Below are 27,900 nucleotides of genomic sequence, written 5' to 3' on the forward strand. Positions count from 1 at the left end.
GATATCTCTGAAAGTATTGCATTTACAGCTCTGGGACGAATTTTAATAAATTTTTCAGATATAAAAACATAAAAAACAATCGTATTTGTATCTTTGTAACTACCTTTACCATTTTTATACGGCCTGACTTCACCAAGGGTTCTGAAATCCGGGCGAAATCTTTCGCTAGGCGTAACTCGCTAACGAAGCGTTTCCGGGCATATGGTTATATGAACTTTTTTACTTGTTTTTAGCTATAGAATAAGCTCCCGAGAGATTGCCGTTTAGTTTTGAATCACCCTGTATATAAGGGTTTTGCAAAAAAGTACCGAAAACAATAATACGGGCGTTTAGTGGCATGATAAATCGTGAGCGAAATTTAACTGCGGTTTGAGCTAGGGATACGAAAGCTAACTCCTCTATAAATAGATCAAACTAACTGTCCATTCCAAAGCGAAGCAATGCAGTGAAGCGACAATCCCCATCGGCAGCTTAATACTGGCACTTCCCACCTCTGTACTGACCGAGAAAGTTCAGGTTCATTGTGAGTTCAAAAAAAACCATGATCTCCGACCTACAGAGTACAAGAGAAAGATAGGCTGATCTATGCAATCAGCTGCCTCTCTCTTGGAGATACAATTAGTCAATGTTAACATGAATACGTAAATAAATAAATATATTGAAAACATTAAAAGGAACCATCTTTCTATCCAACAATTCACAAATATTTTATGTTTATGTTAAATACCTTGTTCTGAAACCTTAAACAAACGAATCAAGAATAAATATTTCCCCTTGAAATTATTTGATTTCCTCATATGTAAGCTATAGCAACAAATCTACAACCAAAATCAGTGTTACTGTTAAATTTATTAGATAGTTGGATTTCTTATACATCATGGTATATTCTGAAAGAAATTATATTCTTATAGTATCTGAACACTGATTTATAAACTTCCTCTAAAAATATTAAATAAACATTTCTTTTTGATTTCAAATTTAATGCGTTTAGAAGTTGTCAAGCTACATTACAGGTATGTTAATAGACTTTAATTAATGCATTGTGAAAGAGTTATACAAATCATACACATAGATAAAGACATTAAATAATCGGATAATATATGATTTTGTATGAACATCAATAACATATGTAGTGTCGTTGTTTATATGATAGAACCAAACATCCATGGGGAATATTAAATATCTTGTTATAAATAAAGTATATTTTTTGTTCACTTAGTAAAAGAATATGAGGTGATTTCAATCAGGCATAAAGGGGCTTTTAATTTCCATGTCACATGATTCTCAGGATGAATACCTTTGTCGGTAGAGAATTCCCTCTGTTTGGATCGCATAACAGGTATATCAGCAACTATCTCAGTCTTGTAACCTTGGAAGAAAAGGAAGCTCTATTTGAGCCTTCTACACTAAATAGGGTGGTTGAATTGATCAGACCCTTATATTGGAGCTTCAATAAGCTATTACAAGACAGCACAAACTACTTCAGTAATTATGCTTCACAGTAATAGAGACCTGTCTACAAGTCCTTTTATCCCAAAAATCTTGGAATTTTCAGTTAGTGATGAGTCAGTCATGAGCAAACATAGCGTTCCCAAATGCTACGTTGGATATTTATGTATCTAGTTCAACGTTAATTCTAATGGTTGGATTAAACTATCTAAAATTGAAATCTCTTTGGACCTGATAGATAAATTGTACGTACCTTTCTAAAATAATTCAACTTTGTAGCTGTTGAACGATTATTTCGAAAGTCAAATATTTTAAAGTTATATAATAGTAAATTCTTAAAAAAATTACTGCATTTCCGAGCATAATTATTCTGAGTAAATTTTATTAAATTAATACTTTAAACCCCTTCTTGGCTTTCCTATGAATTGTCACTATTATCGCAATTTTACGTGGAATAACTATTTTATACTGAATACAGGCGAAATAATAAATTTTAACACAAGGAAAGGAAGAAAAACTTTAGTTATAATTATAATAAATAGGAATAACCTTAGAAAGCTCATATAAAAATTATGCAAAATTAAGTTTGAAACACTTATATTTTGCGTATTTTTATTTATTTTAGTAATTATCTTCTAAAACGGCCAAACTAATAATTTATTAAAGAAATAAGATCAATCCCAAAGAGTGCAGATAGTAAGGTTTGGCGTCTGTAATCTCAAATTTTACACCTAGAAAAAAGTGATTTTAGATTTATACCACTTTTTATGTTTATGTAATACAGTATACAATTTTATTTGATCTTATATAGTTAATAAAATAGATAAATATGTAGGTGATTTGTTTAATATACAATGCTACTTAGAAATTTACAAAAATTCTTCTTAATTTGTATCACACTATATTTCTATGTGTAAATTTATTTAATAAATTTAATATATATATATTCAAAGAAATATATATATATATATATCTTTGAATCAATAAAAAGATATTTCTAAATGCATTTATCAATTATCCAAGCGAAATGTGATTTACTATGTATATCTTAGATTTTAAGACTCCTAGATGTAAAATATAATATGAGTTAATATGCATGAGAAATATCCAGAAAGAAATGCTCTTGCAAGTTTTTTTAAAACAATTAAATGTTTAATGTATGCTATTTAAATTACTATATCCATTTTTTGTGCTTTACACATTGCTATATTGCATTACAAGGTAATGTTTTATTAAGAAAGTTCTATGCACAGCCCAATGTACAGAATGTATTTATACATCACAGTTATATTGAATTGGAAAAAGTTCTAGAGACCTTATTTTCAATTTTCACTTATATTTACATTTATATCATAGAATTTTTTTAATTAATTTAAGTAACAAATATAGGTAATTACACCTGATTTTGTTTTATGAAATAGATATTCTACTTAAGTGTGAAGATTTCAGATAAATCTGGATTATCAGTCGCTCTGCCAGGTAATTTCGGAAAGTATAAAGTTGTCTCTTATTAGATACTTTCTTGGTAAGTATAGGCATTCTGAAATAACTTTCAGATGCAAACTTACTTATGCGAAGTAAATTATTTCTATGGCAACAAGTGTTGTTGGATAGAGTTTAAGTTAGACAAATAGATAATTTCTTGGGATTTTCTATGGCATATTTATCTTCTACACCTTGTATCGCATATAATGATATTCTCCATGTTATGTTGTAATACAGTTATCCACAGTTTATTTAAAAATATATTTTCCTGCTATTTTCTTTTTACCATCATTATTGGAAGTAAGGTATATAGACACATTTTCTAACACCCAGACTAACCCCATGGACTAATATTCACCATCATCAAAATCATTGTTTTCAATATAAAAATACATATTTGTGTATAAGTTTGCTAGTCAGTTATCGTGTGGACAACCTTACGTAGAAACAAAAATATACAAAAATGATCTATTATCTAGAGTGATAGTATTAAAATGTTTATAAACTGAAACAGTGTTTTATAAAGATAAGGAGCTACATTTTTGTATTGGTATTTTTGGGGTCAACAAAGACCATATAAACACAAGCTGACATAAAAAATTCTTCTTAAAACGTAAGGACAAGATATTACTTTGACATAATGTGTCCTTGAAGAAAGGAAAGTAAAGCACGTTTGACCTCTATCTGCAATTTATGGAAAAATTTCAAAATAAAGTATGTTAAACATAATTAAAAGGGGAGAGTAGAGTTTCCTTAGTGTTCACTCTTCCAGATTCAGAGAAGTGCAAGTAATAAATCTCTGAAGTCAGAAAGTTATAAAAAATTTAAGTATTTCTTACATTAGAGAGTTATTATAATATTAAAAGTAAATAATGTAGGTTAAGATAAGTAGAGAAAATCAATTTAGTATTTTTACGTAGCACTTAAACATCATTAGATACAATATAGTTATATTTCTATATTCAATGATACATAAAAGAAATATATTATTGATAATGCTGCAGATTTATGTAAATTGTAAAGCTCAGCCACCACTAAAAACATTAGATGGATACAACAAGCATTTATAAAAACCATACCGATGATAGTAAGAGTATGACATTATTCATTTTGATGAATGGCTGTTTTAAGAAGCCAAGTTAAGGTTAGAGCCTGCTTGCTAGATCTTTTATCAAGATTAAGATCTATAACCACTTTTCTCTGCTAAAAAATTCTATTTTGGTTTTATTGCAGCAATTTCTGTAAATACATTGGTGTGTGAAGAGAAATGATACATTGAATCCTTACATTTCATAAAGATTTAATGTACAGTATACTTCTTTATAAAACCTTACAAGCAAAATATAGATATCATATTAGTTTTATATAAACAGTTATGAAATCCACTGATAATTGCCAACATTTAAATCTTAAAAAATGATCACGTAAACTCCTAAACTACAATAATTTAATTTGTGTTTGAATTCCTGTATTTGTGACAAATACTTCCCACTACATTAGTGATATAAAATATTATTAGGTCTTTATTTTAACAAATATACACCTATCTATCATCTCAAGGTAATATAAAATCCTTTCAATAAACAACCAAAAATCATCATTAATATTACATTTTAACATCTAAAGTATTTAAATTTAGATTCCTGCTAGTATTTATTCACATCTTCGCACACAATTTCTTGCTCGATAGCAGAGACTTTATTGGCATATTTTTTCTTTGCGGCATAGTCCTCATGAGGTGAAGGTTACTCAACATAATTACAATTCATATTTCCTTGCAATAATAATGATTTTGAAATGGATAAGTGTACATTTGTCTATCGTTTGGAAATTCTTAAGCCATCGAGAGGAATACGTAACTCTGTCTCTGATAGTTTTCTTAGTGAGGGCACGTATGATCTAGTATACAGGAGTCTTTTAATATATTTTAATTTATAGTAGACCTATTGTTTTAGAAGATGTTTTAAAATTCACAGCAGATTTAAATGGCATCTTTGATGTAAAGGGAGTACTAATATTAAACAATAAAGTCTAAAATGATGCATAGTATATTAGTAAAAGGAGAGTAGTTTAGAGTTTATTTGAGGATAGATAATTTTATCAGATAATCAAATTTCAGAAATTTTCCATAATTATATATTACAACAGAAGAAGAACGGAATCCTTGTATGTTAATTATTATCTTATGAAATACACAAGAGGTAACTATAGACAGAGAAATAAGAACTAACCAGAGTCTAACCAGACAATGAAAGAAATTACCACAAATTTATTACCACAATTGTATATGTAGAACAGCTGGTAAGTATGAACCCAAACAATGTCACTTCGCAGATATCAGCGCACTACACAAATCATGTCTGAAGTACCAATGCAGATGAGACTTGATTGATTATCCTATGGAATTTGATCTCTTTGACAATACAATTATTCTTTTATATTATTCTGTAAATTATTCTCAAAATATTTTAGTGATATGGATGTTATAAGGCATACCTATATCCCAATGCTGAGTGTTTTCCAGTATAGGTTATAAATCGATTATCAGTGATTTTTTAAAGTGATTATTCTGTAAATAACTGTACAATAACCCATATTTAATCACGTAAGAAATTGTTTTAAAGATGGATGAAAGAGTGTTACTAACTGCATAAATCACTAAATTAAATACACAGTGTTAAATTCAGTATTACTCTTTAACTTTACGAGCTATACTCGATCTAAAATAATAATTTTGATACTTGTACTGTGCATTTCTTTTTCATAGTGACATTGAATGGCTACTTGCCTGATCGGAATGAGTACCAAGAACAATCCAACTCTCAAAATTGTTTCAAGAAGGAATACTTAATATTTTACGATAATAATAATTTACGATAACGATAATAATAATAATTTACGATAGATTGCACAGAATAGTGAATGTACTTACTTTTGATAAATAAATATTGTAGTGCTGGTTTAACAAAAGTGCAATGCCTGTTTGTTTCACACGACTTTCCTAGCAGCAGTAAAATATATATTAATTTGTACACTATAAAGTTACTCGTCCATGTCCTACCGGACATTCCAGGCATGAGTTTGTTCAGACTGTCCTACGGTTATCTTTTTAAACTGATTTAAAATGTATCAAGTAGCTATGTCAGTCAAGGAGAAAACTTGTTACTGTGTTGTGTTTTTTTAGTATTTTTATGTAATGTAAGAGTAGTAATGAAACAAAAACAAAATTAATTTAGGTAAGGCTGAGTAACAAATTGTTGAACGCCTGTATGAAACATATCAGGATTCCTAATCAATATAGCGCCAAAACGTAAAATAAGAGTTACACACACTTTTGCTTAACATCTGGTCCTTTTAATCATGAACACTGTAGTATGGTACTTGATTACTAAAGGCTAATTCAATTTTAAAAACATCATAGCACCCTATCATATTACACCACACGTGCTTTTACTAAGAAAACTATGCACTTCGACTTTGGGGTACCTATAAATTGATCTAAAATAGTTCAAGTGTAACTGAATTTGTGGGCGCTTTTCAAAATTACACTGAATGTTGCACAGAAATTGCACGTAAAGCCGCGGTTATTTGCTAGGCACTTATAATTTAAAGATATATAGTTATCTATTATCTTAAGGCGACAATGAAAATTACCTAACATATTGCATTATATTTATAGTTTTGGTGTCTGTGATGTTAAAACGATCTAAAGAGATCAGTTTAAGCTTATTTCTAAATGCAAACAATCCTCTAGAATCCAGATGTCGAGCCTGTTAAAAAGGCAAATCCTAGACGCTGCGCTAAGACAGATAACTGGAGCTAAACTCAACATTAACATTCAATCAACCCTTCCTATCATAGGTTATTAGTAGAATCTCAGTTATTCTACTATACAATTTATTTATACAAAGAGTTTCCTGTTGCCGCCATGATTACCTATAAAACCAACGTAAAGATGTTTGCTAACGCTCTGCCAAAATCATTAAGTATCATTCTCTATAGTTGTGTCGATACATCTTATACATAAAAAACCTTTGGCTCAATTGCATTTCAAGTGCCTCATGGCTTGTTACTATTTGTTGCAGAAAAAACGTGATTTTATAACTTTTACGTATAAAATGTTAGAATTGGTATAATCTAAATATGAAATTAAATTATGAAGTTTCAAACAAGACTTATAGTATCAGTGACAACCCTTAGAGTATGATACACGTCTCTTGGTGCGGAATTGCGCCGTAAATCGCAGGTAGAGGTCGAACATGCTCCACGTCCCGGACTTCCAGGAAGTCATTTGTCAAAGTAACCACTTTGTCTTGTCCTTCTGTTGTTAGAATACATTATGTAGACACGGAGAATTTCTACTCCCCAGTAGATATGACACGTTTTAAGTATATCGTATATACAAACTACATGTTTTAATGTCATTATACACGTAGCAGTTACTAAATACTTGTGAACTTTGACTTATTTGTAAAAGCAGTTTTTTTATTATAACATTGATTTAAAAAGCAGTGAGCTTTTTTCGTCCGATTTTAAGAATATATTATTATTATTTACCTTTTAGATGTTACTTTATCTTCTTTTAGTAAACATTGTTACTTTTATCGTAGAATGATAAAAAAATGTATGATAATATAAGTTTTTAGATTAAAGGTATAGCTTTCTTTGCGTTTGATATAAGAAAGATGGTGATAACAGGTAAACTATTAACTATCTAATGTCAGAAATTTACAAAACAATTTACACAAAATTGAGTTTTTTATATATGTATTATTATTAATTGTGTAATATTAATTATTTAAAAAACATTAAAATTAAATTGCTGTTAAGCATGGCTGGGGTGTACCTTAAATGTGAGGATAGCAAATAAAGGGCAACCTTAATAGGTATTACATTTTTATTAGATTCAGGTGCTAAGATTTCATTGTTGAGAAGGGTGGCATATATGTGTGTGCCAACGGAGACTTGTGTTAAGGCGGTAGAAGTAACAATTGGTGTCAGAAGTAAAAGCTGGAGTGTTTGAAATTTTAATTAAATTAAATTTGGAAAAAAAGAGAGAAATTTTTAGAATAAATGTATCATGCTGGAGAGTTTTAGCTTTATTAGTTATTAATGTCAACTAGTAGTGATTTTGTATGTTTTAAAAATATGATATACTTTGATCATTTACTTGAATTTTTTAGACGGAATCTATTAAGAAAGTATTGTTGTTTCACTTGTTGTGAGTTGAGTCAGGATACTTACGACATTCGGTTAGAAGAGGTACTGAGCTCTGTAGATCAGTTTCCCACTAATTTCACAAAAAGTTTTATCTGGGAATTTTAATAAAAATGTGTGGTTGAGGGTATTTATAAATCAAATTTGCCGGAGCCCTCACAATTCTTTCTTTGCGTTGTGTAGATTTAAGGGATAGATTTGGAGCAATTTTGGTTTATAAGAAATTAATTAAAATTTTGTGTTGCATTTAAATTGGTTGATGGATTAGGAACAAGTCTTTGAGGTGTGGGTTGCGAGGAACTTTGTCATCCCGAATGATTCAGAATTTGTAATTTAGCTTGGGGAGGTACGGAAGGTAGTTGGGAATCGTTTCGTGTACGGTTTATTGATTTTTTTTTGTCTTCCCAGGAAAACAGGGAATGGTATTTTAAGTTTTTTCATGGATCATGATCATTATCGTAGAAGCTAATTGGTCGCATGTATGTTGATGGAGTATACTTTATTTACTCGTAAACTGAGGGTTCATGTAACGTTAGCCTTTTATCCAGTATTGTTTACAGTTTTTAAGGGTAAGTTTGTTGAATGGGGTATTTTTATTGATAATTTGGTGGCCTATATTTTGAATGATCCAGTAGAAACTAATTTGTATTACCATTATTTAGGATCTATGAGGAGTAAAACTGGGTAGTAAATTTTCAAAAAGATCGAGCGATAGCTTTATGGATAGGAAAGTAGCAGATCAGCGTTTTAGATGGTAAGGCAGTGCAACGAAAACAGTGGAAGCTCAATTATTTACAAGATTAGTACTTGATCGGCAGTAGTAACAGCTTTTTATGATTCTGTGGACACAGTAACAGGGCAAGTCAGGAAGTTATCTGCCGCGCCTACTTGCGCACCACCACCGGTTCCAAAGGTAAGATTTGCGACAGTTTCGACAGAGATTGTGGGAAATGAGGTAATTTTATGACGTGCCAAAATGCAATGACAGGCCAAAGTACCTATGTCCAGCTTATTATTTACCTATTATAGATCCGGATTTGTTAATAGAAGGTTGTGAGTCGTTATTGCGGTCACTTGTAACTAGGATTATAGAGAAAAGGTTAAATGGGTTTTTCTAATTATACGACTGAGCCAAGCGTGAAGAGAGTTAAAGTGTCAAAACTAGTAATTGTTTATTTAAATAAAATGAGTGACCCCTATTACACATTGAACACAAGTTGTTCTTACAAGGCTGATTAATACTGGAGACTACCAGACATACTAAAGAGCTGAGGGCTAAGCGTGACTTACCCAGCACCGTAACCAATAGGGCCAACAAAGACATGGCAGAACGGAGAATGACACCGGACAGAACTCGTACAGGACTGGGCCTCGACTCGACTGCGCTGATGCGAGGCTGAGACGACGAGATAAGAGATGAGCAGATAAGAGCTACTAATTTTGACTAAGTTTGGGTTTATATACTGAGGTGGTGGTTCCCTCTCCAGAGTAGGCGGAGCCTCCCCTACCGTGCCGCACCCCGGGGGTTCTGAGCCCTGATTGGCCAGAGGATATTTTGGGTCTACACGTGTGACCTCCAAGGACGGAAACTGGTTTCCCACAGCCGGGCCATTAGTGGTGAGCCGACATCCCGGACATTGGTTTTTCGAATGTTATTTTAAGCTGCGTGTGACCTTTTCCACGTGTGGTGTCGTACTCCCTGGGAATCTTGGCTACATGTGTGTTTCTAAATAGGTTGATGCCTAATCCAAGATAATCCTGTCTGCATTCCCAGACGCTCTTAATACCCTGGGAAGAAATGTTAAGAAGGCCACTGCCCTAAAAGCCTCCCAGATGTCTGTCTACTTTCCAAACTGACTTCCAATTTGGAGTAGAATGATTCATAACATTGCAAATACAGTTTTTCAATATACCTAATATACATACATGAAGATTGCCATTAGCTAGTGGCCTCTGGTCAGTCGTAGTTGGTTAGTAGACGAATCCAGACGTACTGTGAACTGTATTCCGGAATTTAGTTTTAATGATTAGTGTTGTGTGTAGTTTTTTATTAAGTGCATGTTTATAGAGTTAGAGAAGTTGAAAAACAACATGGTGGTTGTGATTCCTGACTTATGCGTGCCACAACTCTTTGGCAAGATTTGTTAATTTTAAGCTAGTTTGTAGTTATGTATTAGTTTACTTCTTTACCTGAAGAAGAGATCAGATTGCAGATCTCGAAACGTAGTGTTACTGATTTCTTGTTTCACGGAACGATGGAAAATGTCCTGAAAAATGCTGTTTCTTTAAAAATCCTTCCATCGTCAAAATAGCCTTCAAACAAAGAATTTTCAGTAATAGTGTATTTAACTGGTTAATTGAGATAGATGATGTTAGATTTTTTAATAGAGTCATTAGCTAAAGTTAAAGGTTTGTATAAAACATTAATTTGGTTTCATGCACCAGTTGTATATACGTATTTTGTACTGTGTTATTGAATGCATGTACATGCATTGTGTAATAGTAAATGTACTTAAATAGCGCATTGATCTTTCTATGACAGAAGTTATTTATATGTTTATAATGTTGATTTGTTTTTCATGTACTATGTTTGCTGCTATGTTTTTAATTTGTTTTTGTTTTTTTTTTAAGTCGAATTGTATAAAGAGGATACTAATTATTATGTTGTTTTTACTGTTAATGTTAGATAATTTTTATTCTGACATTATATGAAAAAGTAGTTAGAATTATCTTTATATTGGTTATATTTTTTTATTCTTATTTATAGTTCATTTGTAGTTTCAGGCACCTCGGAGAGTGGCCAGCATGTAACTTAATGCAACTGTACTCAAAAAGTACTGAATTTAGTTTATTTTATTTTGTTAAACCTAATTACACTACTAGACATGTAATTAGGCTATTCCTAAGATTTTATTTTTGTAATTTTTTAGTACTTTTTTGAAGGAATAAATTATTGTTCTCACATTATTCTCATATATATATATATATAATTTTATAAGTAATACTCTTATTTGGTTTCCAAATAAAACATAAAGTACAGTGACCCCTATTAGAAATATAAATCATACAAATTTAGAAAATCCATAGCTAATCATAGTAAAAGTGCGATATATTCATTTTGATGAACGACTGTTAAGAAGCCAAGATAAGGTTAGAGTTGGCTTGCTAGGTATTTTATCAGATTTAAGATTTATAAAAACTTTTTCCACCAAGAAAGTCTATTGATGTATATTGTTTTACTGTCTGTAAACACATGGATGTGTGGATAAAAATTTTAAATTAAATGAAAAAATTGTGTTATAAATTTTTAACGCATTTTTTATCGTGAGAACATGTTGAACCCTTAGATGAAAATTATATTTTCAACTAACACAACTATGAGATATACTTTAAATATTGGCCAATCCTGATAAGAACCAAGATTTGGTTAATAAACTATTCACTATTTATCCCCTTACATTCCAGTCAAGCTATCTAAAAGATGCTGATACGAGCGTTCAGCGAAGCCTCTCCTGAATTGCTAATTCCGTTATCTTATTACCTGTGCACACAACGACTGATAAAGTAACTATCTTACAGTATGTTATTCATATTCTCTTTTTACCTCTGTGGATACTATCTCTACAGCGACACTTATCATTTTAAAAAACGGTAAATTGGGAGTATAAATATTTCTATATTTACAATATCTGTTTTAATTATTCTTATAGAGAACCATTTTTGTAAAAATATATAGGCTATAGAGGGCACATCTATAAACCTAGTATATTATATTGAATTCTAAAATAAAGTGTTACTTACTTAACAATATTTTTATAGAAATAAAGTAATTAGCTGGTTTGTTAATTAGTATAGTCCATAAAACGTAGAGCTCAACCAGGATTGGTGTTTTAAAAACAAAACAAAAACTGGTTCAGAAAATATTTCTGTGTTCAGTTGAGTTGAAATAATTTGACAAAAATTCTCTAATAAAAAATTATCTTGTTTAAAATGTATTTCTTCTATTTATTATATTTACTTTAATATTGATGTATCTTACCTAGACTGTTCATAAAGTCTTTAAAATCATATAACTATAATAATGAACACGTGTAATTCTCTAAATTTGTTTTCCAAATATTTACTGTACTTTACATGAAATACGATGCATAAATATTAAAGGTAATTGGTAATTATAACTTTTTACACTGTTATAAATATATCGATAAAAAAGGGATTCTTTAAGTTAAATATTTGTACACTTAAAGTCACATAATGAAAACATGTACAAGCTGGGCAATAGAGAAACTAGAATTTTCGAAAATTTGTACCTATTATTTTAGCAAATAAACAGTACCTAATTTATTAAAAGGAGGTATGATATTCCTTTTGTATAAACAATTTTTAATAAAACTTAAGTAGATATTTGAATAATTTTGTTTGAGAAGTGCTATATTGTAACTTTTACTTTACCTTACGAAATATTAATATATGATATATTCGTTGAAGGGTTTTACCCAAAGCTTAGTCGGTGGGAACTAACCGTATACCCACAACACAGCTTTCGTGTATTGGCTGATGTGGACAACAGACTGTTTTTTTGTTGATTCTGTGTATTTAGGAAACATACAAGTAAATATGTCAGGCTAAGGTCGTTAAATAGGTGATTATAAATTTAAATGCTGTATAAGAATGAGCCTACTGTAATGTAATTAATGTAAGAATGCATTTAAGTTTCATAATTATAAACAATAAAATATTCCTTTGCTTTATCAATATTTAAAGATAATTCTAAAATTTAACTAAATTTTTGATAGAGGAGACTCATGTTAGTTGCTTGATACGTAGCCCTGCAAACGTATATACTCACTTCATCGGAGCAATACGACAAACTCTAATATGACATGAAATACATTACCCCATAAGTGAATTTAAAAGGCCGCAAATAGACGCTTTTACCGAAGTAGACAAGAAACATTTTCCGAGATATATGTATATGAAATATGTAAACTCTCATTAACCATCCATATGTATTCTGCTCAATGCTACAAGCGGCAAAATATCCAGTAAAATGGCATGTACCATCAATGAACCCGGTATTCACCTTATAGAAATCAAGCAGGATGGAGTATTTCTGTCAGTTCATTCTTAGGAAATATTGGGAACAGAAAAACACAGATACAGAACATTTGTTTTTCTAACTGTATGGATAGGCTTCGCTAACTTTCAGCCAATGTGCGCATAACGTTAACCTTTAGAAAAAATACATCGCTAATTGTCTTAGTTAAAATGTTTTATTGACGATGGAAGGTTTTAAAGTATTACTGTCTTTCGGAAATTTTCCATCGTTAAGTCATAACATTTTCCACTAAAGATAATAGTAATTCCAATGGAATATTTGCATGCATTAGAGATTTGTACTAATATTATCCACCAAGCACTACACAGAGTGCACGTGTATATGTAAAGCAACGAACGGCTTCTGATTTATTTTACTGCCATACATACTGTATATCAATGTTCATGAATGGACTTCCAGGCTTTCAGTTTGTAAAATTGGCATTTCTCCAATAAAGGGGTGGAGGCAATAGCAGGGAGTTGGCCAATTGTTATTGGGACGGAATCCATAGAGACCTTTCTATCTCATGCCATATTCGAGTTAAGCTCAGTCTGTTTCAGACTTACTGAGCTTTTATTACTGATATAATACACTGCTATTATACACGCCTTTATTATTGTTTAAAGTTTCAATACATATATTATGGAAATATAATTTACTATAAAATAACGAAGAACGGTTTTGCAAACTGAGGTCGTATGTGTGTAGTATTAACTATAGGATCGCTGATTACAGTTTAGATTAGTTTAATGAATACACTTGATTTATATGAATGGTAAAATTAGTAGAATTCTGATATGCTAAGACATAACCAAAATAACGAGCTTAACGTATGTGTTCCCTACGTAAAATAATGTCGTTCACTGATAAATGTTTTTAAGCTTCCAGATTAGCATGGGAACATAACAAACTGTCAATTGTTGGGACTTAATTACGTACATGATATATGATATCTAAATAAGCCAGAGTCATCAGTCGCTAATGTAATCTAATATTGTAGATGGAACACGTAACCTTGGAAGATGAAATTAATGTTAATATCAATGTAACAGTATTGTATATTATGTTATTGGTTTAAGTGAAGAACATATAAGATCCGTAATTTAACATCCGTACTGTTTTTAAGTTACAAAATAATCTTAGAAGCTACTTAACAAAATTAAAACCAAAAAACAAACACCGGGAAACCAAGAACGTAATATATAAAATTGACTGTGGATGGAAATAGACGTATATGGGCCCAACATCAAGAACTGTGGAAACGAGGCTAACAGAAAATATTTAAAATTATAAAAAAAGAAAACATTGGAAAATCTTAATTAGTAGAACATGATGTAAAGGAAAATCACTATATAAATTTGGAATCATCAAGTGTAGTTTTTAACGAATCTTCCTGTACCAAAAGAAATAAAATTGAAAGTGCATATATGACAGTTTTAAAAGATAATTGTTTTTCCCAACCTTCTGTAAATTTTAGTGATATTTTTATAAAATTATTAAAAGAAAAAATCCATTCCAATATTATTATGAATTGGAAACCATATTTTCTACATAATTCTTTTATAATTCATTATTATGTATTAATTAATTTTTGATCGTTACAATAGTTTTAAATTTTATTCTATTTTATCATATGTTTTTTTTCTATTTTATACACATGTTCTTTCTGTAAAAAAATATCAAACTGATGATGCCTTAAACGGCGAAAGCGCTTTTAAAATAAATGTAAAGTGGAGGAATGAAAAATGTCTTTTAAATTAAAAACTACTCTCTTCCATCAAGAATTCAAAGCAGAAAATGAAGAAAACATGACCTTATGTGAAATCTCATTTTTTAAATAGGCTGGTAGGGCTAAGCTAATTATATTTATTTACTCTCTGTCTGTCAGTCAGATTTCAATTGTGCTGCAGACTTTAAATTTTACATGAAACGTTAGAGTGCGTGTTATGCGATATAGGTTCTGGGGTACATCTCTTTCCTTGTAGGTGAGAAATAGAAAGTAAATATTATTACTGTGTCAAATAATTAGGTATTTAGATCTGCTTTATGCCAATGGGTGTCTAACTATTAAGTCAATACAAATCATTTTAAACAAATTATGGCTGTTTAATTACATGCTGTGCATAAGAATTAGGTACTTAAATAATATAATACGTATAAAACCCAAGAGGACAATTAGCCTACTCGTAAAATTTGCCTATTTAAAAAATGAACAAATGAAACAGATGTGGATAGGGGGTGGATATATATATATATATATATATATATATATATATATATATTATATATATATATATATATATATCGAGTGAGAAAAGTAATTGAAAAGAGGAATGACGCCACTCATCACAGTCGTCTTCACCTGCCACACCTACAGTATGGTTGAGATGTCTCATCCTTCTTAAAATAATTCCACAGGTCTGCACACTGTCTACAGGCACATTTGGAAGTGCAATCAGAGATAGGGAACAAGTAAAATTCACACATCTTAAGCAAGACTAATTGGCATCGTGGTGTCTTAGTTGGGGGGGGGGGGGAGTTATGGTATATATAAGATACGTGGTAATCGATATCTGTATAAGGTCTCAAAAGAAATAGTTCACACACCTTAAGCAAGACTAATTGGCATCGTGGTTTTGTGAATGGGGAGGGGTCTTGGTATAAGTTAAATGGTAATCGATATCTGTCTAAGGTCGCAAGAGACGCCATTTTTTCATCGGTCCATTGAGAGTCTCAATTCTCTACGTCACTTGGAAAAGGAGAATAAATGTATCATATGGTAAACTATTTTGGAGTAAATTTTTAACCAGAGTGTATTCAAAGGTGAATCATATGATATTTTAGTTACTTTTCAATATTGTATTGTAATTAGGATAAATAGCTGTATAAAATGCATGAATATTTCACCTGAATCTTGAATGTCGATTTAAAAGAAGGTGAAATATTGCGGAATTTTTAATTTTTACACAATTTAATGATTAACAAAGTTTTAAGATTTACATATTCAGAATATATTCCAGTTAACTAAATATCAAACTTTGTGTTTTTATTATTGATTTATGATAAATAGAATATAATTAAAATATTTTAAATAACATTTCATTATAATATATAACAATATTTGATTCTTTAAAGGTTTATTCAGAGCTATTTATTTAGGTTACATGGAAATTAATAAATAATTATTGAAATGATTATTTATTAGAAAAGAAACGAAAGAAATACATCGATTCCTTATAGCTCGGTTAAAATAAAGATAACTTTTACATGTGGCCGTTGTCTTTGAATGTCAAAATAAATTTGAATTAGTGTAGAAGGTAAATTTTGAAACTATTGATTCTGCAGTAACTGTAATTCTAAATCATGATTGATCAACTTTAACGATTTTGTCGTTTTCTTACACAACATTAAACGGAATCGAAATATCAGTAAAAATAAATGTCTCTTGAGATTGATCGAACATTTTAGAAAAATATTAATTATGATTTATTTTATGAAATACATGAGATGAAATTCTTGCCTAAGTGCCAATTGGCGCCATTTTAACAGTTTTATTCCTTAAGATTGGCGAACAAACTTGACCAAACTATATATACACACTATTGCTTAATGTACCCAACGTGTAGTTTGATTCGAAAAGGACTAAGGTACGTGTCGTGTACACAAGTATACCCGCTATATTTTATACTAATTAAATTTTTATACTCCCACAATCTCTTGCGTGATATAAAAAGTTAAATGAAAAACTTTTTTAAAAATTCCTTTAGTATTCTAAAATATATTTGCTTTGGGTAATAATACATAGTAATTGATACATAAGCTACTCTGTTACATTTAAATCTTGAAAGATCCAAAAAAATAATAAAATATATATAAAACAAATTAAAATGTTATTGAAAAACATATAGTTTTGGTTCTATGAGGGTATTTAATTGGGTTCTTAATTTTGCATTGATTGAATATATACTTAAGAATAAATATTGAACTCACGAAAGCTATGAGTTTCAATATTTAGTTTTTTAATAAATACACCTAATAATGTGCTTCAAAGGCCATATTACTTATCATTGATAAATATATGCTGTTTATTGCTTGCAATATATTTCGGATAGTTATAAAACCTGTGTGTTTTGCGTTCGTGTTCTCGATTCATGATTTATTGCTTGCAATATATTTCGGATAGTTATAAAACCTGTGTGTTTTGCGTTCGTGTTCTCGATTCATGATTCATGATTTATTGCTTGCAATATATTTCGGATAGTTATAAAACCTGTGTGTTTTGCGTTCGTGTTCTCGATTCATGATTCATGATTTATTGCTTGCAATATATTTCGGATAGTTATAAAACCTGTGTGTTTTGCGTTTGTGTTCTCGATTCATGATTCATGATTTATTGCTTGCAATATATTTCGGATAGTTATAAAACCTGTGTGTTTTGCGTTCGTGTTCTCGATTCATGATTCATGATTTATTGCTTGCAATATATTTCGGATAGTTATAAAACCTGTGTTTTTGCGTTCGTGTTAAAATGCCATACAATTGTTTTTTTTTCTCGATTTAATCATCTAGCAATTGTCATAATTTGTACTTTAAGATCACTGTAAGCGTTTTCGATAATGTTCTTCCAAATCCTATTCAATTCTATACACTATTATAAAATTTAGTTTTACTAATATGTAAACAAAGTTTGATGCAACATGCAGTGCTATACTTTATGTTTTCTCGAGATATCGTGCGGATAAACGAACTGATACCAACATAAATGAAACTTTTCCAGACCTTGGCTAATACTCAGCTAGTATGGAGTGACTACACAAAAAGGCTATATTATCTGGGGGTCTTTCAATAGCACAGAACATCCACACAAGGTGCTGAAAACCGGGAAGGCAGAAGTAAGAAACACTTCATATCATACATCTCCACGAGCAAACACGAGAACTCCAACTTCTTAGCAACAGTAAACATAAACCAGACACTTACTACAGTGCTGTCACTTTCAGTCTGCTCTATGGTATTCTCCAAGGCTCTTACAGAGTGTCGCTATCTTCTTCATGTTCTGATAGCTCACCTGTCTAGCCGTGCTTGATACTTACAACTTTTCAAAAGTATAGAACCTGCCATTGTTCATGCAAGTAATTTCTATATTGACTATTGGTGCTTATAAACATTCAAATTTCACGCTTCAAATACATTAATAGATGTTTTTATTTCATAAGTAAACTACTTAAATTAAAATTAACGAACCACGTTATTACGTTTAAATAGTGAAGTGTACATTTAGAAGTAAAATATAGACTCTAATATGCCATTTTATTATAGAAACCTAGTATGTATATTTTTTCTTTGTAACTTAAAAATAACGAGGAAAGGATTAGACATGTTGCATTAAGCTTCAATTAGAAATTAGTAATATTGAACTTGATTATTGAACCTACACCCAATGGGAGTTATCAAAACGTAATAAAAATATGGTATGGGTAACCATTGTAGCAAAAGAAAATTATTTTTAAACTTATAAATAAAATATGTACAATCATATGACATTTAACGAGTTATATTTAGAGTGTAAAAAAAGTAATAGACAGAGGACAATGTTAAATCGCAGGAACAATATTATAAGGGGCGCTGTGGTGCCCTTGCTATGCATTACAGGGTTTTGTATTAATTTAAATGCTATAAAACTTAAGTCCTGAATATAAATGTAAACACATCATGTGAAAGGATATCTCAAAACATTATTTACCAGCAAACTTAGATGTTTGCACACAACTTAATTTTAACATAGAAAAGGATCAGGTTTATGATGGTACATTTCCAACCAGGATATAGCCTGAGAGTCATTCATGCCATTCCAGCTCCACGCCGAAATTCTAGATAGTGAAGTGAGGTATATAGGTTATAAATTTTGCTTGAAGCATTGGAGAAACCTGTGACGCTACAAGTGGTTTGGGTATTCTCACTTTGCAGGATCTAATACTCGAAGTTATTAAACGTAAAAGTAAATATTTTGTGTTTAATTTAATATAAAGTCAATTTCGTATACTATTTACACAAAATAAATCTATTATAAATTTACATTCTATTAAACTTAACCCTTTAAATATGTACACTATTTTAGTCGCTAAATATTCTACACTCTTCTTCACTTTTCATACTAATTAGAGCTAAAGAATGATCCACACTACTTTTATTGACAATGTAACTAATGGTCATATCAGATAGCATTAAAAAAGAAGCAAGAAATCTGGTAAAAGTGAAGTGGCGTCATATGTGGCGGACACCATACTAAATGTACGTGTAAATGAGGTACACTCAAGAACCGCACTAACATTTTGTGCAGAATGGAATGAGTGCCATGTTTCTGCCTTCTACATTCCCGGCAGTCTAAAGTTTTTAGTGAATAGTTCGATAAACTAAGTAATTCAAATTCACAAGTAGTAGAAGAGTAATTAAAATTTATAAGAATTTTAATTGAGGCCTATGAGTTTTCTATAGTTAAACTTATAACACTGAAAATAGCAATGTTTTACATTTGATTCTTTGGAAGTACCCGTAAGAACCTAAAGAGCAACTTACCAATGAAATAAAGTAATTTCGTTAAATCTATTGCTATATTATACGATAAACTTTTGTAAGATCGTTTGTGGTTTATCAACAAATCTGATTGTTAATTCTTAAATATTCAGTTTCTCATCAAATTTACCAATTAACAAAAAATCATTAAATGCAAAATAATATTAGATACCTCTCATTATTTAGTTTATAGTTTATCTTTGATGTTTCATACTTAGCGAAAAGGATTATTTCTTAAGCTAAGATGTAACATTTTTCAAGACTATTACCTTTTTTTAAAAGACGGATATGAAAACATATAGAAGGAGAGTAAACAACACAATTTTAAAAAAGAACTTAAGAATTTTCCTAATACAGATAAACACCAAAGCCTTAAATCAATTTCTTTTTTCGAATTATGGATCTCGTTAACGTTCAGAAAAATATGTAAAATGCACATTCATCATTATTAAACGTGAAATTTGTTATCAAAAATTTTGATATTATACAATGCGTCATATCCTTTGCTCAGATATGTTACAACAGACAGACCGACCCATAAGCAGGTAGAATAGGATTTGTGTCTTTAGACAACTCAAAGTCTATAGAATAATCGATGTAATACGTACACTGCGGAAATTTAAGCTTTGCAACGCTAATAAAAGTCTTATGGGTTAACATGCATTATCATCAAAATTAATTTTTCCTATATGGAAATTAAGTGTTAAGCTAAAATTTAAATCTAATATGTTCTATCAAGATATTAGGCGTAAAAACAGAAAAAGAAGTAAAATATTTAGCGCCATATTATCATGCAGATTATTCAATAATATCTACGATCTCACGAAATACATAATTCAGTAATATTCGTATTAATATTTGGCATATCCGGTTTAGTTACATGCTCCAAAAGTATACAAAATTAACCACTGCTGCCTCTGACAAGCTGCACTGTTTATCATTTATGTAATTAAGCCACAATTATCAATTTTGTATGATCTTTTCATGATAATTTGTAAGCTCAACAACGTTATCAGTGATAATTATCTATGCAGATAAATATATTTACTACTTTAAATACTCACCACTACTCTTACCACACATTTAAATTGTATGGACGCAAGTGAGAAGACTAATTTCGTTAAATACTTTAAATTAACATGGTCATAAAAAGATTGTTGGTATAAAAAAATTTAACTCTGATGTAAGAAGGTTATTTATGACGATGGAAGGATTGTGAAGGAAACAGGATTTTTCCGGACATTTGCCACAACGCAAACTGACTTAGGCGTGCCACAACACGTTGGTAAGATTTGTTTATTTTAACCTAGTTTGTAATTATGTATTAGGTTAGTTCTTTACCTGAAGAAGAGATCAGATTGCAGATCTCGAAACGTAGTGTTACTGATTTCTTGTTTCACTGAACGATGAAAAATGTCCGGAAAAATCCTGGTTCCTTCTGATGTAAGATTAAAACATGTGTATTTTTTAGTAAACTTTAATGTAATTATTGATATATTTTACTAAATATCCCATAAATTATTTGGCTTATAATTACTGAAACTTAATTGTAAAGGGCTTGGTATTATCTAATACCGTCTGCCTGTCTTTCTGTGCGATCTATAGACGTCGAGATGTTCTATGAAGCTTAATTTCTATACAAGTACCATTGAATTTAATGATGGTGCACCTCAGTCCACAGGGATTGGAGAGTAATAGCGAAAACTTTTATATTGGATTTACGTGTAACTATTATATTAAACACAGGCAGGATTACAGTGTTGCAGGATAAAAAGTTATGTAAAAATACTGGGTAGAATCATAATATAATGATATAACTTGTGACAAAGTAATATTCGTAGTTTAATAAATTCTCCTATAGAATTGAATTAGTTCATACAAACTCAGCGATCAGTTAGAAAAATCAGGGTACAGTCTGGTAAATAGAGTCTCATAGCAACTGATATACTATTAGCATGTGTATAAATAGTATAAATACCTAATCTGTACACATCAAAAAATAGAGCTCAGACTTAGGGTTAAATAAAGCTTCTATACACTTTTAATGTTTACATAGAGAATCTTTCAGAGTTTGGCATTTACAAATATAATAAAAATCTAGATAATATATAGTGTATTTAAATTATTAGCAGGTTTTATAATATTATACAATAAAAAGATGCAAATCATTTATTCCCTACCTTTGCCAAGGTTTTATATTCTTAAAGAACAAAGAACTCATATTCGCTTTCTTTAGTGCTTATATATTTTTTTACAGTTTATATTTTTTCTTGGTAATTCAAAATCTACAGCAATGCAAAAACCGTACCTCAATTACATTAATGAATATTTATTGTTTCGTTAAGTAGAAGAGCTTGAAAAGATTATGACCAGATATAAATTATTATATATTAGCAACCATCCAGCCGATAATTGGTTTCTTCTCGAATTCACTACGTCATGCCGGGCATGTTTGCAGCTAAAACAGCAGTATGCATTATAATAAATAATTTAAGCATTCTAGTTGTTTTTTTCTGAAGACAATTTGTTTACGTATCCATTACGAATCCTTCATTGATAGTGTCTCGAAATTGTATATAAACGTTTCTGTGCGTCATTTAGTTTTGAATAGTAATAACTGGAAGTTTTATTTTTTAATATGTTAAATTTGTAAAAAAGTGTTTCTGGAACATGTCCTGGTTAATACTACATGGGTTAAATTGGTGTCTAAGTAGGTTTTTGCAATTTTCAACGCTTGTGTACTACATTCTAGATCGTTTTAAGTCGAATTCTGAGTAATTACGTTTCCTTACAGTATCGATATTTTGGGCTTCTTACACATCTAGTTTATATACACTTGATTTTTGCAAGATAAGATGATAATGGCTATTGAAGGAAATGTTAAACTGCCTTCTCCATATAATTTACTTAAAGTGGGTGATGGATCAACAAGCTCCGTGTTATTAGACCCTTGCATATAAACATCAAGGCATCTCCATTCCATCATGAGGCCAGTTAAATCTTCCTAAAACCCACAAAAAGTTCTCTATTGTTATACATAAATGTAAATGAACAATATTTACAGGTACATAACAATGCAAATGTAAAACAATTTCCTAACTCGTATAAGCAGATGTCTGTCAAATAAGGGATATTAGGATATAAGAAAAAATAAAAACTTGACGTTCATTGTATTGGGAATATCTTTTATCAATCTTTATCTAATTCAAAACAATAAAAATATTGTTGCTCTCTGCATTAGGTAAATAGAGAAAGACAAAGAAATAGACCAAGCTTAAAATTACTAGTGTATTGTATGAAGCACATGGAATTTAGACATAATTTGAATAATTCGTGCTAGCAATATTCATATTTACAATTGTACAAGTCAAGTATTATTAAATTGTAAATATTTATAAAGTAGCAATTTTAGAGGTATTAATTAACTTTTACGCTACTTGTAAAAATATCATTAATAGGTAAGCTTGTATCTTACCATTTTAGGCGGAAACTTAATGATAGCACGGATGATACAAGCCTTGTGGTTTACTAGGTATGTGTAGTCGGTCTGGTATTAAATACATACATAGTTTACTTGTATACTGGGTACCTTTGCGTAATGGGATATATATATATATATATATATATATATATATATATAAACATTGATTCGCAAAAAGTACTTGCTCCGCCGGGAGTCGAACCCGGATCTCTCACTTGCCGGGTGAATGTGCTACCATTACACCTTTTTTCGATTCAATTATTTTGTATTTGGCCATATGTGTCACATCTGCGTTTAAATAAGCAAACTAACATAAGATCGGAAGACCAAATACCTGTCAAACGACTTTTATTTACATTAAACTGTATAAATGGCAATAGCCTTATTTAATTTCAATAAACATTGAATCGCAAAAAGTACTTGATTCGCCGGGAGTCGAACCCGGATCTCTCACTTGCCGGGTGAATGTGCTACCATTACACCACAGAGCGCTTACTTTTTCCGATTCAATTATTTTGTATTTGGCCGTATCTGTCACATCTGCGTTTAAATAAGCAAACTGACATACTATCGGAAGACCAAATACCTGTCAAATGTCTTTTATTTACATTAAAATGTATAAATGGCAATAGCCTTACTTAATTTCAATAAACATTGAATCGCAAAAAGTACTTGATTCGCCGGGAGTCGAACCCGGATCTCTCACTTGCCGGGTGAATGTGCTACCATTACACCACAGAGCGCTTACTCTTTCCGATTCAATTATTTTGTATTTGGCCGTATCTGTAACATCTGCGTTTAAATAAGCAAACTAACATATGATCGGAAGACCAAATACCTGTCAAACGACTTTTATTTACATTAAACTGTATAAATGGCAATAGCCTTATTTCATTTCAATAAACATTGAATCGCAAAAAGTACTTGCTCCGCCGGGAGTCGAACCCGGATCTCTCACTTGCCGTGTGAATGTGCTACCTCACCACAGAGCGCTTACTTATATATATATATCTTATAATGCAAATTTTACCGTTACTTTTAGTGTAAAATTTTAATTCAGAAATATAACATTAAACGCCGTTTTAAATATAGTATACATACTTGAATTGATCGTAAAATATGTTATTATTTAAATCTTGAAACCTATAAATTTACTGTTTATTTGGCTAAATAGAAACTTTTCCATAATTATTTAAACGATGTCACTATAATAATTTATATAGTACAATAGCTTAATAATTTTAAAAATTAAAAACATTACAAAATGCCCTCATTATTAGCGAAACCTGGTGGCAGTAATAACATTTTGACTTAGTCGTGATTGAATAAACTAGAATGTCGTCTGCCACAATGACAGTATAGTAACTAAAACTTTTTACCCAGCTGGAATCCCTTCTGGCTGGTTTATACCTTCCAGTTGAACCCACCACTGGGAACAGCAAAAACCGATGTGTCACTTAAATCTGGGCTACCTTATGGATGTCCATCACTAACCGCAAATATCGAGATTCTGGGGTTCATGGACTAATCGATAGGTCTAGTCTACTTTGGGAGATGACCGTTGGAGTTGGTTGTGTTTGTTCCCTAACCTCAGAGGTTCTTGCTAGCCTCAACAAGGTTATGCCACACCCTACCTACTTTGACTGGAGAAGCAGGTTAAGAGCTGGACTCCACTTCTTCCGAGGAGACATGACTTTGAGATGTAGTGCCCTAATTCTTCCTCATGGATCTCGATAGGAGGTAGCCCCTACTCCCTAAAATTAGCACTCCTTAATACCCTGTCACTCCGAAAACAGCGCAAAGGTTCTTACAAGACCTTGTGCAGTTTATAACCTTCTTGCCCTTAAAAAACAGAAGAAAAGAAAAAACTAAAACTTTTCTGCTCTCTTAGAACACGACGCTTATACATTTATTTACTTCTAAAGGACTATTACTTTGCTTCAAGAGTTACATGATATTCTAAATGTGTCAGGTTTGGGGTGGAGGACGCCTCCTGTCAAGATCTATGAGAAAGTATTTTGAGCATAATCTCAGTCATGTCTACTTGGAACAAGGAGAGAGCAGACCTGTACCATCATCCTCAGTCTAAGTGGGAAGGGGGTTATACGTATGCTAGAAAACCAAGTGCTTTTACCATTCAGGAACTCCAATAGTCATCACTCGCAGTAGACTAGACTTATCAATATGCGCTTACACACTAATATCTTGACCTTTGTGCTTAGTGATATGCCACTCCTGAACATCGATATATGCTCAATTTCCCAGTTTTAGGTGACTCATTGGTTTTCGCTGTACTTTATCTAATTTTACCTGTCTAATTGTATAAACCAACGAGAAGTGAACCCTCTATAGGATATTCTGCTTAAAAAAATTTTGAAATAAGTATAACTATACCAATTTTTTAAGACAATAGTTATATGAAGAAATGTAATTCAAGAGAAGAAACTTTATCTACAGAGACGTGTCTGCAAGGTCATCGCGTGTGTTGTATCCCATATCCGGTTGGATAAATTATTGTAAGTACGAATGTATGAAATTAATTTTCTGAGCATTAGCAATTTGGATCTCCTAAGAAGTTATGAAACTCACATTTAAGTCTGTATTTTCAATAACGAACCAATTCACTATAACTTGTTAGTTGAATAAAAACAATAACGTGGTCGTAGTATGGATTGCTTGTGTAGATGTTCACTGCTAATGGTGTCTAGCTTACAGACTATCAAGTAAACATTGCACAATATCCGTAGTTGAAGCTTAACTACCAACACGTTACAAAATGTAAGCTAGCTAGATGAAGCATTCGATAAGTTAGTATAGTGTTGCAGCTTCTATCTACATCTGACGTTTGCAATATTAATGTGAATAAAGCAGTAGTATGTGCTTTGGAGCAATATTGGCTAAGCTTTCACGAATTTGCATGGGAAGCTCACCTTAAAATCACTTATTTTTTTTTGTCTTTCAGAACTTAGGATACCATGATTAGGAATTTAAGTATAGTTATAATTGTACATATGTATTTTGCAGTTTTATAAAACTTTATTTTTATATTAGCTATATTAAATTAGGGGGAAAATGGGATTCGATTGATCGTTGCTGTGCACTTTTACATTGATTATAATTATTAACAATAAGGCAAAGATAAAATTGCACGATAAATATAAGTGTAAAGAATCTAAGTAAAACTATTTTCCATAGTAATATATGCACCGTAAATAATAAGCTAAGGACGTGACATTTAAATTAAAACTCAGCGAAGCATACACATCTGGTGTGTTGGCTCTTATTTGGCTCCTGATAGTCAGTTGTACCCAACAAAAGAAATAGTAGAGTTTATTGTAAACATTAAATGAAAAGAATTCAAGAGATAATTTTGCATGTAAGGTTCATAATTTATTTCTTTTCTTTTAGGAGAACAATTTAGTTTTTTGAATTATATTCATCTAAGTTTCATAAGGTGCTGCACTTAGCTACTAATTAAATTGTTCACAAGTATGATTTATTTGCTCACTTCCTATATAGGTACCACTGTATTCTGTTCTTGCTATAAAACCAGAACAACATGTTTTTTGCATCAATACTTTTTACATGTTTGTAACAAGAACCAAGTTTTGCATTTACAACCACGTTGGACGTTGCACCTTAGTTATCTAGATGATTCAACATGCCAGTCTTAAATTGATTTACTTCAACCATAAACCAGAAAATAGTAGTTCCAAAAGTCCATTAAGGTCTAAGAGAAGAATGAGAGTTAATGGTAAGTAATTAAGTAATAGTAGGTTTGCTTACAAATATACGTTTTTACGTAATGTTTGATTAATGACTATCCGAACTTTTTAAATTGGATAATAAATGCCTATTCCATTATTCTAATTTTATAAATAAATCTATAAACTATTTAAGACTGTTTTCTCGGTTATTGTTATTCCATCCATAAGATTTAATTTCATAATTGTTTACGTAGACCGAATAATATAACTTCTTAGTGATATCAGATTTAAGAAGCCAAGCCAGAGACAGCGTAATATAGCAGAATCAATAAGAAGAAGATGAACTGGAGCTACACTCAACATTCAATTTGGTTCAAACTTTCAACACCCTATTTACGTTATATACAAGTTCCTGTTAGGAAAATACAGTACCGCAAAGTCAATCGCAAACGTTTTAATCAATACAGAATAACAGAGGTTTATACTTAGAAACTTTATGCCGTGTTGAAGATAGCTTTTTTGATATCCTTTTATTTACTTACATTAATAAAAACTCTAAACATCTAAGATGGAGTATAATCGAAAATTAGGCGGATTGATATCTAAAACTGCATTTTTAGTAAAATTTACAAATAAATAATTTTATATTACAAAAATTCATTGTTTACAACACTTTGTTTTAAACGTTAAAACATTTAAAATAGCAATTACGTCCCAAGATGGAATGACGGATTAAAGCGTATTTAATCTGATAACACTGCAGATAACTGGCGTTACCTTTAAATATTTGTAACAGTTGTTCGTCAAAATGTGTATCGTATGAACTTTTGATATTTCCGGTATGAATAATATTAAAGTTTCATACTCTATGATAATTATTGTAAGTGAGA

This window comes from Homalodisca vitripennis, chromosome 8 (genome assembly GCF_021130785.1).
Source record: "Homalodisca vitripennis isolate AUS2020 chromosome 8, UT_GWSS_2.1, whole genome shotgun sequence".
NCBI lineage: Eukaryota > Metazoa > Arthropoda > Insecta > Hemiptera > Cicadellidae > Homalodisca > Homalodisca vitripennis.